Source organism: Sciurus vulgaris, assembly GCF_902686455.1.
Source record: "Sciurus vulgaris genome assembly, chromosome: 17".
In the NCBI taxonomy this organism is placed as follows: domain Eukaryota; kingdom Metazoa; phylum Chordata; class Mammalia; order Rodentia; family Sciuridae; genus Sciurus; species Sciurus vulgaris.
In genome coordinates this window covers 33,167,303-33,182,851 of record NC_136478.1, presented here as the reverse complement: position 1 = coordinate 33,182,851, position 15,549 = coordinate 33,167,303, and positions in this window count along the sequence as shown.

Below are 15,549 nucleotides of genomic sequence, written 5' to 3'. Positions count from 1 at the left end.
ACTGCCTTCTCATTGTGTCCTCATCAGTGAAGAGAAGAGTATCTGGTGTCTCTTTTTCTTCTTATATGGGCATTAATACCATGAGGGGCATTCCACCCTCCTGACCTCACCTAAATGTCATTATCTCCTAAACATTCCACCTTCTAATACCATCACATGAGGTTTAGGGTTTCAACATATGATTCTTGGGGGAACATAAACATAACAATCAGTAATCTGTAAATAAATGCATTTTTCCCTTTCCAATATTTATGCTGTTCAATTCCTTTTCTTATCTTATTGCACTGATGAAAGTCTCTAATATTTAGGAATGCTGACAGCAGACATACTTGCCTTTTTGTTGATCTTAGGGATGAAGTATTAAGTCTTCCCTCCCTCCCTGCCTCCCTCCCTTCTTTCCTTCCTTCCTTCCTTCCTTCCTTCCTTCTTTTCTTCTTCTTTTTCCTTCCTCCCGCTTCTCCTCCTCCTCTGGTACTAGGAATTGAGCCCAGTGGTACTTCACCACTGAGCTACATCCCCAGTACTTTTTGTTTTTAATTTTGAGACAGGGTGTTACTGAGGGTCTCTCTAAGTTGCTGAGGCTAGCCTCAAACTTGTGATCCCTCTGCCTCAACCTCCACAGTTGATAAGATTACAGGTGTGCACCCCTATGCCCAGTCAAAATAGTAGATATTTCAACCTAAGTATGATGCTTGTAGGTTGGTTTTAAGTTTCCCTGTATTAGGTAGAGGAAAGTTCTCTTATATTTCTAGTTCAATGCAAGTTTATTAATGTGTGTTTAATTTATCAAAAATTTTAAATAAATCAATTAATATGATTCTTTTCCCCTTCTTTATTTTTTAATATGATAATTACATTTCTTGCCTTTCAAACATTAAATCAATCTTACTTTCTGAGATAAATCCCACTTTATCGACATGATGCGTTACCCTTTTTACACATTACTGGATTCTGCTTATTTATATTTTGTTAATTATTTCACTGTTTATATATATGAGAAAGATAATTTACATATTGTACGATTTTCTTTTATTGGAACATCTGTGTCTGGGTTTTTGTGGCATTTTTCTTTTTCTGTGGATAAATACATTTTCCATAAAATTCACTGTTCTAAACATCTTAAAGTGTACCATTCAGCGGCATTTAGTACACACACAATGTTGTGCAAACTCACCACTATGTAGATCTAAAACATTTTCATCTTCTCCAAAGAAAGTCATATGCAGCATCTCCCTAGCCTTTCCTACCTCCCAGGCCCTGGCAACCAGCAATCTTTCTGTATCTATCATTTGGTGACTTTTGATTAGGTCTATTTTGTTACCTTGGACGTAATCTATTTTGAATATTTCATAAAAATGAGTTGTACAATAAGTGACCTTTTATGCTTCATTTCTCTCACTCAGCATGTTTATAAAACATGCACCCCTCCTACAGCATGTATGAGAACATCATTCCTTTTTAAGCCCAAATAAATTTCCATTGTGTGGATATACCGTAATCCATTTACCCATTCATATTCGATGAATGTTTAGCTAATTCTACCTTTTTGCTATTGTGAATAGTGCTGCCATGAATGTGTTTGCACAAACTTTTGCTTGGACACCTGTTGCCAATTTTCTGGAGTAAGTACCTGCGGGTGGAATCGCTGGGTCATAGGCACTTCCACGTTTAGCCTACTGGAGAACGACCAAACTGCTTTCCAGAGTGGCTGCACCATTTCCATTACCACCAGCAGTGTGTGGGGTTCCATGTGGTCCACGGTTTCATTAATTTGCTATTTTAACTTGTTATTTTCTACTTCCAAGCTAATGGCATGAAGTGATATCTCATTTGTGGTTTCGAGTTATATTTTCTCTATGGACTAATAAAGCTAAGCATTACTTCAGGATTTTGTGTATCTCCTTTGGAAGAATGTCTGTTCAAGTCCTTTGCTGGTGTTTTCACTGAATTGTTCATTATTTGGTTGTTGCCTTGAAAGTTAGCAAATAAGAAATGCCAAAATCTCAGCAGACATATTATTTGCAAATATTTTTTTGCATTTTGCAAATTCATGTTTATGCTCTTGATATAGTGCTCTTCTGATTTTGATGAATTACATTTTATCCATTTTTTTTTCTTTTGTTACATGTACTTTGGTATCGCATCTAAGACGCCATTGCCAAATCCAAGGCCATGAAAACTTTTCCCTATGGTTTCTCCTGAGTATTTTAGTTTTTTAGCTCCCACATTTAGGTCTTTGGTTCATTTTGAATTAATTTTTGTATATGGTATAAAACAAGGAATCACTTTTACTCTTTTACACACAGATTTGCCCCAGGGCATTTCTTATTTTTGCACTGAATGATCTTGGTGCCCTTGCAAAATAATTGACCACGGAATTTTGGCTTTATTCCATATTTTTGATTATAGACGATTCTTGATTCCATTCCATTGATCCATCGAGCTACATGCTTATCCTCTGGCAATGTCCACTGTTTTGCTTATTGCAGCTTTCTAGTAAATTTTGAAATAGGGAAACATGAGTATTTCAGATTTCTTCTTCTTTTTAAGATTGTTTTGGTTATGTGGATCTCTTACAATTCCATATCAATTTTATGTTGCTTTAAAATATATTTTTTTTTTGTACAAAAGGTGTTTTAGTCAGCTTTTCTGCTGTTGTGACCGAAAGACCTGACAAGAACAATTAGCAGAGGAAAGGCTTATTTGGGGGCTCACTGTTTCAGAAGGTTTAGTCCACAGACCACTGACTCCATTCTTTGGGGCCCTAGGTGAGCCAGTGCATCATGGTGGAAAAGTGTGTTGGAGGAAAAGTGTCTCAGGACGAGGCACCAGGAAAGAGAGAGCGAGTGAGAGAGAGAGACAGACAGACAGATGGAGAGACAAATAGACAGATTGTCTCTATTTACCACATATGAAATATATACCCCAAGACCCCCCACCCCAGTGACCCACCTCCTCCAGCTACACTCTACCTGCCTACAGTTAGGTGAACTCCCACAACCCAATCGTTTCACCTCTGAACTTTCTTGCATTGATTTGTTTCACACACGAGCTTTTGGAGGGCACCTAATATCTAAACCACAATGAAATTCATTTTTGGATTTTGGGATTTTGATGAAAATAGCATTGAGCCTGTAGATTATTTATGTAATATTGTCATTTTAATAATATTAAGTAAGTCTTTCAATTTGCAAGCATGATTTTTTTTTCCCATTTATTTAGGACCTCTTCTTTTTTTCACCAATGTTTTGTAGTTTTCACTGTTAAAATGTTGCTCCTATTTGGTCAATTTTATTACTAGGTATTTTAATTTTTCACACTATTATATATGGAATTATTTCTTGATTTTCTCTTCAGATTACTCATTGATTGCACATAAATATCACTTATTTTTGTGTGTTGATCTTGTAACCCACAACTTTGCTGAATTTGGTTGAAGAAAATAACATTTTTTTGTGTGTGTGGATTCTTTTGAGTTATAAGACCAAGTCATCTGCAAATAAAGGTATTTGTACTTGCTCTCTCCAATTTAGATGGCTATATTTGTCAGTCTTGCCTCATTGGTCTAAACAGAACTATTTCAATGTTGAACAGAAGTGGTGAAAGTGGGAATTCTTGTCTTGTTCCTGATCTTCAAGACAAAACTTTCAGTCTTTAATGATACTGGCTGTGGGTTTCCTATAGGTGCCTCTCTAATAGGTAGGTCAAGAAGTTCCTTTCTCTTCCTACTTTGCATTATGGCAGAATGTTGGATTATGTCAAATACTTTTTCTGCCTCAACTGAGATGATTGCTTCATCTCTTCATTCTGTTAATGGGGTATATTAACATTGATTGATCTTTGTACATTGAACCAACCTTACATTCCAGGAAAAAGTCCTATTTGGTTGTGGTATATGACCCTTTAAATACGCTGCTGACTACAGTGTGCTAGTATTTTGATGAGGATATTTTCACTTATGTTCATAGGCTGTAGTAACCTAGCACCTTCTTTCCTTGTGAGGTTTCCATCTGGCTTGAGTGTCAGGGTGATGCCCTAATAAGTCAGCATTCCCTCCTTTTCATATTTCTGGAAGAGTTTGAGAAGGACTGGTGCCCATTCTTCTTTATATGTTTGCTAGAATTTATCAGTGGAGCCATACGGTTCTGGATATTTTTTTGTAGGGAAATGGGGAGATTTTGATTACTGATTTAATTTCCTTGCTGTTGAGATTTCAATTTTCTTTTTCAGTTTAAATAATTTGTATGCATCTAGGGATCTGTCCATTTTATCTGGATTGTCTGATATGCAGTTGTTCATTTTATCTCTTTTTAAAATTCATTTCTGCCTCCTCTAAGGTCGGTAGGAATGCTTCCATTTTCATTTCTCATTTTAGTTGTATCTGCCTTATTAATAATAATAATGTAACATTATAATAATATTATTATTATATTATATAATAAAAATTTTATTAATATTGGTCAGTCTAACCAAATATTTGTCAATTTTGTTGACCTTTTCAAAGAACCAGTTTCTGGCTTTATTTATTTTTATTTTTCTATTTTCTATTTTATTTGTCTTGCTCTGGTTTTTTTTTTTTTAAATCATTTCCTTTCTTATGCTAACTTTATTTTGCTTCTTTTTTTCTACCTCCTTACATTGACAGTTTCAGTTATTGATTTGAGATCGCTCTTCTTTTTTAATGCAGGCATTTACACGTAAATGCCTAAATTTCCCAACACTGCTTTTGTTGCAACTCATCCATTTTGGTATGCTGTGTTTTCATTTTCATTTCTCTCCAAGTCTATTCTAGTCAACCTTGTGAAGTTTCCCTTTGCCCATCTGTGCTAAAGAGTGTGTTTTTTTAATTGTGAAATTTCCAGTTTTGCCTCATTATCAAGCCTTAGTTTCAATCCTTAGTTTCAAGGATGATTTTAATCCTTTTAAACATACTGAGATTGTTGTTTGGCTGAACATGTGGTGTATCCCTAAGTTTATTACCTGTGCACTTCAAAGCATATTGTTGAGTGGAGTGTTTTCACAGGTCTGTAAGATCTAGTTGGTTTAAAGTATTGTTCAAATCTTTACTATCTTATTAATATTCTAGTTGTTTTAACTATTATTAAAAATTGGGCATTGAAATTTCCAACCATTATTGTAGAACTATTCATTTTTTCCCTTTAATCCTGTCAATTTTTATCTCATCTATTTTTGGGCTCTCTTGTCAAGTGTGTAGACTTTTTAATTGTCACACTTTTGGATGGATTAACCAATTGTTAATATATCAATCTTTCTTTTCCTTGTAACAGTTTTGGCCTGAAGTCTATTTTGTCCAAAGTTAGTTTGGCCACCACAGATGGCTTCTGGTTAGTAGTTGCCTGGAGAATCTTGTCCATACTTCCACTTTTGATCTATCTTTGTATCTAAAATGAGTCTCTAATAGCATCTAATTGATCACAATTTTAAAATATAGCATGCCAATCTCTTCCTTTTAATTGGAGAATTTAATACATTTATATTTATAGGTATAGTGATGGGTGATAAAGAGGGACTTACTTCTGTTAACTTGCCATTTGATTTCTGTGTGACATTTTTGTTCTTGTTTTTTCTCAATTCCTCCTTACTTCCTTCTTTGGTGTATAATTTTTTTTTTTTTCTAGTGTGCTGTTTTGATTGCCTTCTCATTGCCTTGTCTGTATACTTCAAAATTATTTTCTTGGTGGTTACTGTCAGGATTGCAATTAACATCTTAAATGTATACACTCTAGTGAGAATCAATAGCAACCTAATTTCAATAGTATTCAAACTCTGCCTTCAAAAGCTCCACCTTCATTATGGTCAGAAATTATATCTTTATATATTGATGCCCACTAACTGTTTCATAGTTATTGTTTTATACATTTGTCTTTTAAATCATATAGCAAAGAAAAAGGATAAAAAGAGCTACAAACAAAATGAATAATAATACTAGCTTGTATATTTCTATTCATAGTTATCTTTATAGTGTTTCTTATTTCTCTATATGACTTCAAGTTCATTTCTGGTGTCCCTTCATTCCAACTGGAAGGACTTCCCGAGGCATTTTTGTGGGGTAGATGTACCAGCAATGAACTCCATAAACTTATGTTGATCTGGCAATGTCTTGATTTCTCCTTCATGTTTGAAAGACAGTTTTTCTGCACATGGAATTTTTAGTTGACTCTTTTTTTCTTCCAAGACTTTAAATATGTTAGACCACTGGCTTCTGGCTTTCATGTTTTCTGAGAGCTCCATCTATTTCTAGTGCTACTAAGGATCTCTTCTATATGAGGATTGCTTCTTGTTGCTTTTACCATCCCTTCTGTCTTTTGGAAGTTTGATTATGTGTATTGGTGAATGTCTTTGAGTTTATTTTACTTGGGTTTGTTGAGGTCCTTGGATATGCAGATGCACGTGTTATATTATATGTGAAATTTTCTGCCGTTATTTCTTCAAGTGTTCTTTCTTTCTTTTCCTTCTGGAGCTCTCAATATATGTGTGTTGGTTTGCTTGGTGGTGTCCTGTGTCTCACAGGCTTTTTTTTTTTTTTTTTTCTTTTCTTTTTTTTGTTCCCTTTTCTTCATTCTTTTTGTTTTTTCCCTCTTTGCATTACAGACTGGGTAATCTCAACTGACCTATCTTCAAGTTTGCTGATTTATTTTGTCCTTTGGTACAATCAATCCTGCTGTTGAACAACTCTGGTGATTTTTTCCCCCCTTTCAGTTATTGTTCTTTTCAGCTCTGGAATTTTTGTTTGGTTCCTTTTTAAAAATGATTTAATCTCTTTATTAGTTTTTTGTATATTAAGACATCTTAGTTTTCTTCAGCTCTTTGAACATATTTAAGACAGTTAACTTAAAGTTTTTGACTAGTAAGTCCACACCCATTCTTCCTCTGGAGAGTTTCCATTAATCTCTTTTTCCCATCAATCATGAACCAGCCAAATATTCTTATTTCTTTGCTTGTATTTTTCGTGGTTGTTGGAAACTGGACATTTTGAATATTAAAATTTGGTAGCTCTAGAAATCACATTCTCTCCTTCCCATAAATTTATTTTTGTTGTGTGTTTTGGGTTGTAGCTATCTGTTCAGTGACTTTTCTAAACTCTCTTTGTAAATATTGTATTCTTTGTCCTGTGGTCCATGCAGGTTCACTTCTGTTAGATTAGTAGTAAGATAGTGATTTAAATGACCTTTCCTTAAATGCTTAGAACCAAAACAAAAATCTCCAAACAACAGACCAACAAAAAGTCACACACAATCAACTTCAACAACAAAACCCAAAACAACAACAACAAAAAAATTGAAACCCCAAATACCCAGCTCTCCCCTGAGTTTGCGGATTGGCTCTGCGTTGCGGGTATTTCTTCAATGTTCAGCCATGCCTTTAACGATTCTGCTGCAGCTTTCACTTCTGGCTTGCGTGGAGCCTGAATATCAGTGGGAGATGAAAGAGTGAAACCTTACCAGGCCTTTTCCGCCGGTGCATCCCAGCTCCGGGCAGGTGGCTCGCCCTCCAGATGCCCAGCGCGTGCAGAGTAAGTAGTCCAAGCTGAATTCCTAAACAGCTGCAATACTCTTTCACTGAAATCTCGTGGCTTAGTTTTTCACTAAGCATTCTCCGGCCTGATTGACGTTTATGATTAGATTCCAGAGAGCTATGAAGTTGATTCATTGCCGCTTTCATGGAGAGTTGGGATTTTTTTGATGCCTTACTTTGCCATTTTTGGTGATGTCCCTCCTCTTGTATCTCGTTTTGATATTAGGATGGTCTCAGATCCATAACACAGGTTGGGATGTATTTCTTCTACCCAAATATTCTGTAAGATTGTTTTTTTTCTCCTAAGTGTTCAGAGAATTTACCCTTGACAGCATATGAGCCTAGAGTTTTCATGTGGAACTGATTTAGGTAATGAATTTATTTACTTGATAAAAAATGATTCATTGTTTTTATTTCATTTTATGAACTTTCTGATAAGTTTTACATATATATATATTTTCATGCTAAGTTGTCAAATTTATGTTTATAACCTTGTTTATTCCCTTATCAATCTAATGTCTATAGGATTTGTAGTGATGTTCCCTTTTCTTTCATAATATTATTATTTACTGATTAATCTCCTCTTTATTAGTCCTTCTTGCCAAGGTTTATTAATTCATTATTAATCTTTTTCAAGTGCTGCCTGGGCTTTTGTTAATCCCCTCTATTATCTATGTTTTTTCTCTCACTACCTTCTGTTCTCATTTTTATTATTTCCTATCTGATACTTCCTTTTTGTGTTATCAAAGATGCATATGTAATTAACTAATTAATTAAATTTGTTCTTTTTAGATATGCATGGCAGTAGAGTATATTTTGACATTTATACAAACATGGAGTTCATCTCATTCTAATTAGATCCCAGTCTTGGGTTGTACATGATGTGGAGATTCACTGTGGTGTATTCATGTATGTACATGGGAAAGTTAGGTCAGATCTTTCCACTGTCTTTCCTGTTTCTTTTCACCTTTCCTTCTCTTCATTCCCCTTGTCTAATCCACTGAACTTCTATTCATCCCCCTGCCCCTTGTTGTGTGCTAGCATCCAACAAGCTAGGAAAGAACATTCGACCTTTGGTTTTGGGGGATTGGCTTATTTCATTTAGCATGATATTCTCCAGATCCATCCATTTACTGGCAAAAGTCATAAAGTCATTCTTCTTTATGGCTGAGTAACATTCCATTGTGTGAATATACCCACTTTTTCTTTATCCATTCATCTGTTGAAGGATACCTAGATAGGTTCCATCATTTGACTATTGTGAATTGAGCTGCTATAAACATTGATGTGGCCGCATCACTGTAGTCTGCTGATTTTATGTCCTTTGGGTATCTACCAAGGAGTGGGATAGCTGGGTCAAATGGTTCTATTCCAGGTTTCCTGAGGAGTCTCCATACTGCTTTCCAGAGTGGCTGCACCCACCTCCATTCCCACCAGCAATGGATGAGTGCCTGTCTAATACTTTCTTTGAGCTAAATTTGCTCTTCCCTTTCTATCTCCTCAATATACAAACTCAGAGCTCTGATTTTAACTTACTTTTTAGAAATGTCAGTATCTAGAGCTATAAATGTCCCTCTTAGCATAGAAATTTGGATGTTTTGCAACTGTATTTTCATTTGGTTTGAAATATTTTCTAACCCTTGCAATTTCTTCTTTGATCTTTAGGTTATTCAGAAATGTATGATTTTCAAAAATGTTGATATTTACTATAGCCTAATTATTCTTGATTTCTAAATAAGTTCCATTGTTATCAGAGATTATATTTTGTAAAATTTCAATCTATTGAAATTTATCAGACTTATTTTCTGATCAAACATATGGTCTGTTTTGATGACTATTTGATGTATTTCAAAAATATATATATCCTGATATTATTTGGTATGATATTTCTATGAATTTCTATTAAGTCAAGTTGGTTGATATTATTTTTCAGATATCCTCACTAATATTCATCTATCATCCTTACTAACTACTATGATAGGAGTTTTTTTTTAAAACTCCATGATTGTGGATTTGTGTAATTTTCCTTTAGTTTTTATGTTTTTTTGTTTTATGTATTTTGAAATGTTATGATTAGATTTATAGACATTTATAATTGTGTGGCTTCCTGATGAATTTCTCTTTTATAATTATGAAATGTGCTTACTTATATCTTGAAATACTTTTATAGTCTCCTTTTCTGATTATATAGCTATACCGGTATTCTTATGCTTACTATTTGTATGATGTAGCTTTTCCTTTCTTTTCTTGTAGTTAATGTCTTAATATTTAAAGCATTTCTTTTGTAGAAATAGAGTTGGTCTTGTTTGTCTGATTTAGAATGACAATATCAGCATTTTAATTGTAGAGTTTAGAGCATTTACATTTAATGTAATTGTTGATATGGCTGGGTCTAATTATCTAAAGTTCGTTTTCTAGTTCGTTGACCCATCTTTTTTTTTTTTTCCTTATGTCTTCCTAGTCTACTTTATTTTGGGCATAGAGAATACTTTTTATATTCTATTTATTTCCCCTATTCTCTTTCTTAGTCACGCCTCTTCCTATCCTATTTATTAATCTCCTTAGAATTAATATTCTGCCTATTCACCTAAAACTTAAGAAAACTGGTAGAGTAAAATTCCATTTTTTCTCTGTTTCTTGTTCTTTTTTTTCATATGTAATGCTTATGCAGGATTATAATAATTAGTTATTTATTATAAAATCAAAGGAAAATTGATTTTTATACTTACCCACATGTTATATTTTCTCATATACTCATTCTTTCCTCAATATCTAAACTTTCATCTGGTTCAATGACCCCTCAGCTTAAAGGATTTTTATAAGCTTTTACTTATTTTAAATTTTAATTATTTTTGTGTGTGGTGTAAGTCTGCTGACAAGATTTCTCAACTTTTGTTTATCTGAAGTTGTCTTTATTTCACCCTTATTTCTGAACAAATTTTTTTGCTGGATATTTGAAGCTGGATTTATAATTCCCTCTCCCATCTCTAGTTAGTTTACAATGAGATTATCCATGAATCATATAATTATTTCCTTGAATGTATATCTTTTCCCCTGACTGCTTTATGGCACTTTCGTTCTTTTTTAAAAAGCATTTTGACTGTGAAATGCCTATATGTGTTTTTCTTATATTTATTGTGATTATTCTTTGGGTCCTCTGATGTTTTTTATGAAATTTGGGATATAATTCTTCAAGTTTGTTTTGCCCTATCTTCTCTTTCTTGTGCCTCTGGGACTCCAATAGTATGCATTTTAGATTGCTTGATGGTATTCCACAGAATTAATTTTTTTTTAATTAAGAAAATTTTCTTTGTCCTTCAGATTGGGTACTTTCTACTGACCTATCTTTAAGTTCACCGACTTTCTTTTGCAACTCTATTTTGATTCTAAAGCTATATAGTGAATATTCATTTTAGATACAATACTTCTCAGTTCTAGAATTTCCATTTGGTTCTTTAGTACTCTGTATATTTGAGGACCCTCATATTTCCATTCTTTGTGTCCATGTTTTCCTTTAAATTCTTTAACACATTTACAATAGCTGTTTTAAAATATTTGGGTGTTAATTCCAACTTCTAAACATCCTAAGGTTATCTGGCTTTTTTTTCTTGATTTTGGGTAACTTTTGCCAATACGTGTAGCAGTTTTTTAAAAATTATAGTCTGGATTTTGTTGTTGTTCTTTAAGTTAAAGTAAGTCTTATTCTGGCTAAATCCCTGGTGGATTCTCTTGGTTCTGTGAGACCTGCCTTTAGGGTAGGCCAATTTAGGCTTTGCTGTTAGTATTGGGACACGGTTCTTGCTCTCAGATGCTATCTTTCCTTTCCAGGCATAGACTTCCCGATTTTCAGAGCTGAATGCCGGAGGTGCTCAGTGTGGGTGCTTCATTCTGACTGGGTCAGAACTGCCTCCAGGGTGTGACCTCTGGTATCTTTCAGCATTCAGCCTCAGGCAGACGCTCTGAGCGAGCTTTGCAGTCTTGATGTGCACATGCGCAACACAGGGGTTGGCCAGGAATCTTCAGGGGGTGGGTCCCAAAAGGAACTTCTAGACCCCACCTTTTAAAATCCCCCTGCTACGGTTTGAATCTGGACTACCCTCCAAAAGCTCACGTGCTGATGCTCATGCAGACCTGGGGCGTTAACCTGAGGACTCTGGACTCATTAGTGGATTAATCCATTTGATGGATTAATGATATGAATGACTGCTGGGTAGGCAGGTGGGGCATGGTTGGAGGAAGCAGGCTTCTGGGGCATGCTGTAGGGGACTATATCCTGTCCCTGTCCTGTCCCCTCTCTATTTTTCTGCTTCCTGGCTGTCATGAGCTGAGAATCTTTCTTCTGCCGCATTCTCCACCACAATGTTCTGCCTCGTGCCAGGTCCAGAGCAAGGGAGCTGGCCAGCCATGGGCTCGGACTGTCGAACTGTGAACCAAATAATTTTTTTCTCCTTTCAGTTGATCAGGTGAGGTATTTTAGTTATAGCAATGAACAGTTGGCAAACACACTCTTCCTCTACTCCAGTGCTGCTTGAAAACCTGGAGGGGTTCGGGCTGGTGAAGGGTCCAAGGGAACAACAACTTGGGAAAGGGAGAAAGCTTTACAACATGTTCATTACCTCTTTCCAGCTGTGTGATCAGGACTTCTTGTCTAATTTCCCAGTGCCTCAGTTTCACCATCTGCAAAATAGGAATAAAAGAAGTACCCAACTAATAGGATTATAGTGAGGATTAAGTGAGATAATACACGTGTGGTGTTTAGAATGGAGCCTAGCAATTTCCTCCTGGCCATGCAGAGCTGAACTGTGGCACATGAAAGCCGTGGCAACAGCCCTGGAGAGGGGGTTTGTGGTAAGAGAAGCTCATTGGAGTGCTGAGCTGCATGGGAAGCTCTGGATACTTACAGAGTAGGAAGGCGTCTTAATCTGTTTGTGGTGCTATAGCAGAATACCTGACACTGGGAAATTTATAAACTACAAAAATGTATTTTGCACAGTTCTGGAGGCTGGGAGGTCCTGGATCAAGTCCTAGAAAGTTCATTGCTCCATGACGCCTGTTATAAAAGGCATTTTATAGACAATGAAAGTTGCATTGCAAATAATTGAGTTAGCAAAGCTGGGGTCTGTTAACTAGGTCCTTCTTGCCAGAGTACTACATAGACAGTTCCTGTCTGGCTCCCATCCCGGGTGCCTCCTCTTCCACACTTCATCCACACAGACAGGGCCCTGTTGGTGCATGCTGATCCCCTTTCCTGAAATGCCTGGATGTTTGTCCTCATTTCTTGCTGGGCTGTGTGTTTCCTGAAGCTAAAGTCAGACAAATATGTGTCAGTTTCACCAATATTTGGCCAACAAAAGTGGCTCAAAATCAGCCCTCTGTTCCCTTAGACCTCACTAATTGGTGTCTGTGTCTGTACTTCTGTCTGTCTCAGTCTGTGCTTGGTGGACCACTTGTTTCACAGGTATAGTGGAGGTCTGTGGTCAAAGAGTTTGGGAACTACGGGTTCAACAGAGTGCACAGAATTCTTCATTGCAGACCTTCTCAGAGCCTTCACTAGGCTTATTTGTACTGTGACTCCCCAAAATGCAGGAACCTTAAGCTTCGTTGCGGGCGTAGCAGTATTTTCCCGGGTATCTTCTCATAGGATTAGCGTTCTGCTAATGCACCAGGGAACTGCTGGTGTTGAGTACAACAGTAGTAGCCAGATCTGCCATTTACTGAGGGTCACCTGGGGGCTGGAAGCCTTGCTAAGGGTGCCCGCATCATCTCGTGCCCTGAGAGCATTGCGGCAGGTCCCCCTGGCAGGCTCCATTTCTGCAGGTGTGCACGGACTGTGTGTTGCTGTTTGACCCTTTCCTTTTCAATCATGCTTCCCCTGTTGAGGGAAAGGGACTGTAGCTGCCTTCCTGTGTATTTTATTCTGCAGCCCTGGGGGCAGGTTTGCCTGTAGGATGGGCAGAGATGTCATTTGCAAAGAAAAAGAGGCCCCTGCATCCTTGTTCTCCCTCAGTCTCTGGAGTGACCCATCTGAAGGAAACAGAACCAGGAGGCCCACGGAAGTCATTAGGGTCCACATTTTCATTCGGGCACACGGGGAAAATGAGGCCCAGACCAGGAGGCCCTGGCACTAAGCTGGGCAGAGCTGTAGATGCTGCGAACGCTCAGGTGTCAGGCTGAGCAGGGCCTCTCAAACCTGACCTGTATCTTAGGATCGGCGGGGAGATTTAACAAGTCTTGATGTCCGGCTGAACCCCAGATCCAGGAAAGCAGGTTGTGTGGAGTAGGACCCCAACATCAGGAGTTTAAAGGTCCCCCCAGGTGATCCCAGTGGGGGCCACGTTTGAGAACCAGGGCCTTAGACAGCTTCGATGCAAGCAGTTTCCCATAGGTCTCCTAGGAAATGTCGGGGTCCACAGCATAATCTCAGAGGAGCTGGGATAAGGGCAGGGGTCTCCAAGGTCAAGGGTTTCACCTTGATCAAAGCAGCTCTGTCTGCATCTGCTCTGCTTCTGGCTGTCTGTATGGCTTGGGTCTTGGGTCTTCCTCAGGGGCTCACGTGTTGAAGGTGTGGTCTCTACCTGATGGTACTATTGAGAGCGGTGAAACCTTTAGGAGGTGGGGCCTCCTGGAGGGAAGCTGGCTCAGTAGGGTCGTGCCCCTGAAGGGGTTGTGGGGACCCTGAACGCTCCTCTCCAGTTGCTTCCCAGTTGCTATGAGGTGAACAGCTCTGCTCTGTAGGTGCTCCTCACCCTGGTGTCCTGCCCTGTCACAGCCCCAAAGCAACCGAACTAAGTGACCAAAGACTGAAATCTCTGAAACTGTGAGCTCAAATAAACCTTTCCTCTTTTTAAGTAGATTTTCTTGGTTATTTTGTCAGAGCAACGGAAAGCTAACTAACACGCTCCCTCAATAAGCACCACTTGGTAGTTATAAAGTGCCTCCGCATGCTTCCCTAGGTTAATCCCTCCAACCTCACAGAAAACCCTGACACAACCAGTATTTGAAGTCTCCCGGCTCCCAGTCCAAGATCTTCAGCCACCCTCTGTCCCCCAAATTCTTTTCTTTTTAAATGATTCATGCTCCCCTGGATCCCACAGGCATATCCCACCCTCTCCTGTGGACTCTATTGTTTGTTTTGGGTTCTGCAGATTAATCAAGGATGGCCGGTGGTCATGGGGCATTTTGGATATAGAGATTGCGCAGGGGGCTGTGGAGGGGGGAGCAAGTGACATCTAATTAGCCTTCATTTTAATCTGCATGCAGCAATTATGACTTCTGAATAGCAGTGGTTGTTACTGAGGATGGTCGCCTAAGCAGTGCAGATAATTATTATAATTACTGTGTACCTAATGATGCCTAATAAGGAGCAACATCTCACAGAGGCAGGGCTGCTGCTCAGCCTGGTGGTCTGGGCTCCGCAAGGGGAGTGGCCGGTTCCGGTGGCGCTGCGGGGCTTTTGCGGGGGATACCAGGCTGCCCGTTTGCTGGAGGCCAGGGGCTGCAGAGTGTGCAGGGAAAGAAGAACCCTCGAAAGAACATGCTGGGCTCAGCTCGGAAATAATGAGCGCAGAAGCGGCTAAGCTAGAGCCGGCCTTCCTTAGCCGCCGACTCCAAGATCCATGCTCTGCAAGGCAGAAAGGGGTGGTGCTTTTAGGACCAGGAGGGGGTGTGAGTTTGTACATGTGTACCTTCATTTAAAATAACCTCCCATTTTAATAGAGGCCTCGTTCTGTGCTAAGTGCTTTCTATTAAGAAGCTCACTGCATTCCCACACCACTCCCAATTTTCAGATGGGAAAACTGAGGCCCCCACGGGTCATTCCAGTGAAAACCATAGCTGGCCTTCATTAATTTAATACCTGCCCGGCACTGTGGACAGATTACTTCACCAGATCCCCACAAAAATCACATCAGACAGATATTATTATTGCTATGATTATCAGTATTCATTCTTATCCTGCAGATGAGGAAGTTGGGCTGTGGAGAGGGATAACGGCTTGTCCAGGGTCCTGTGGCT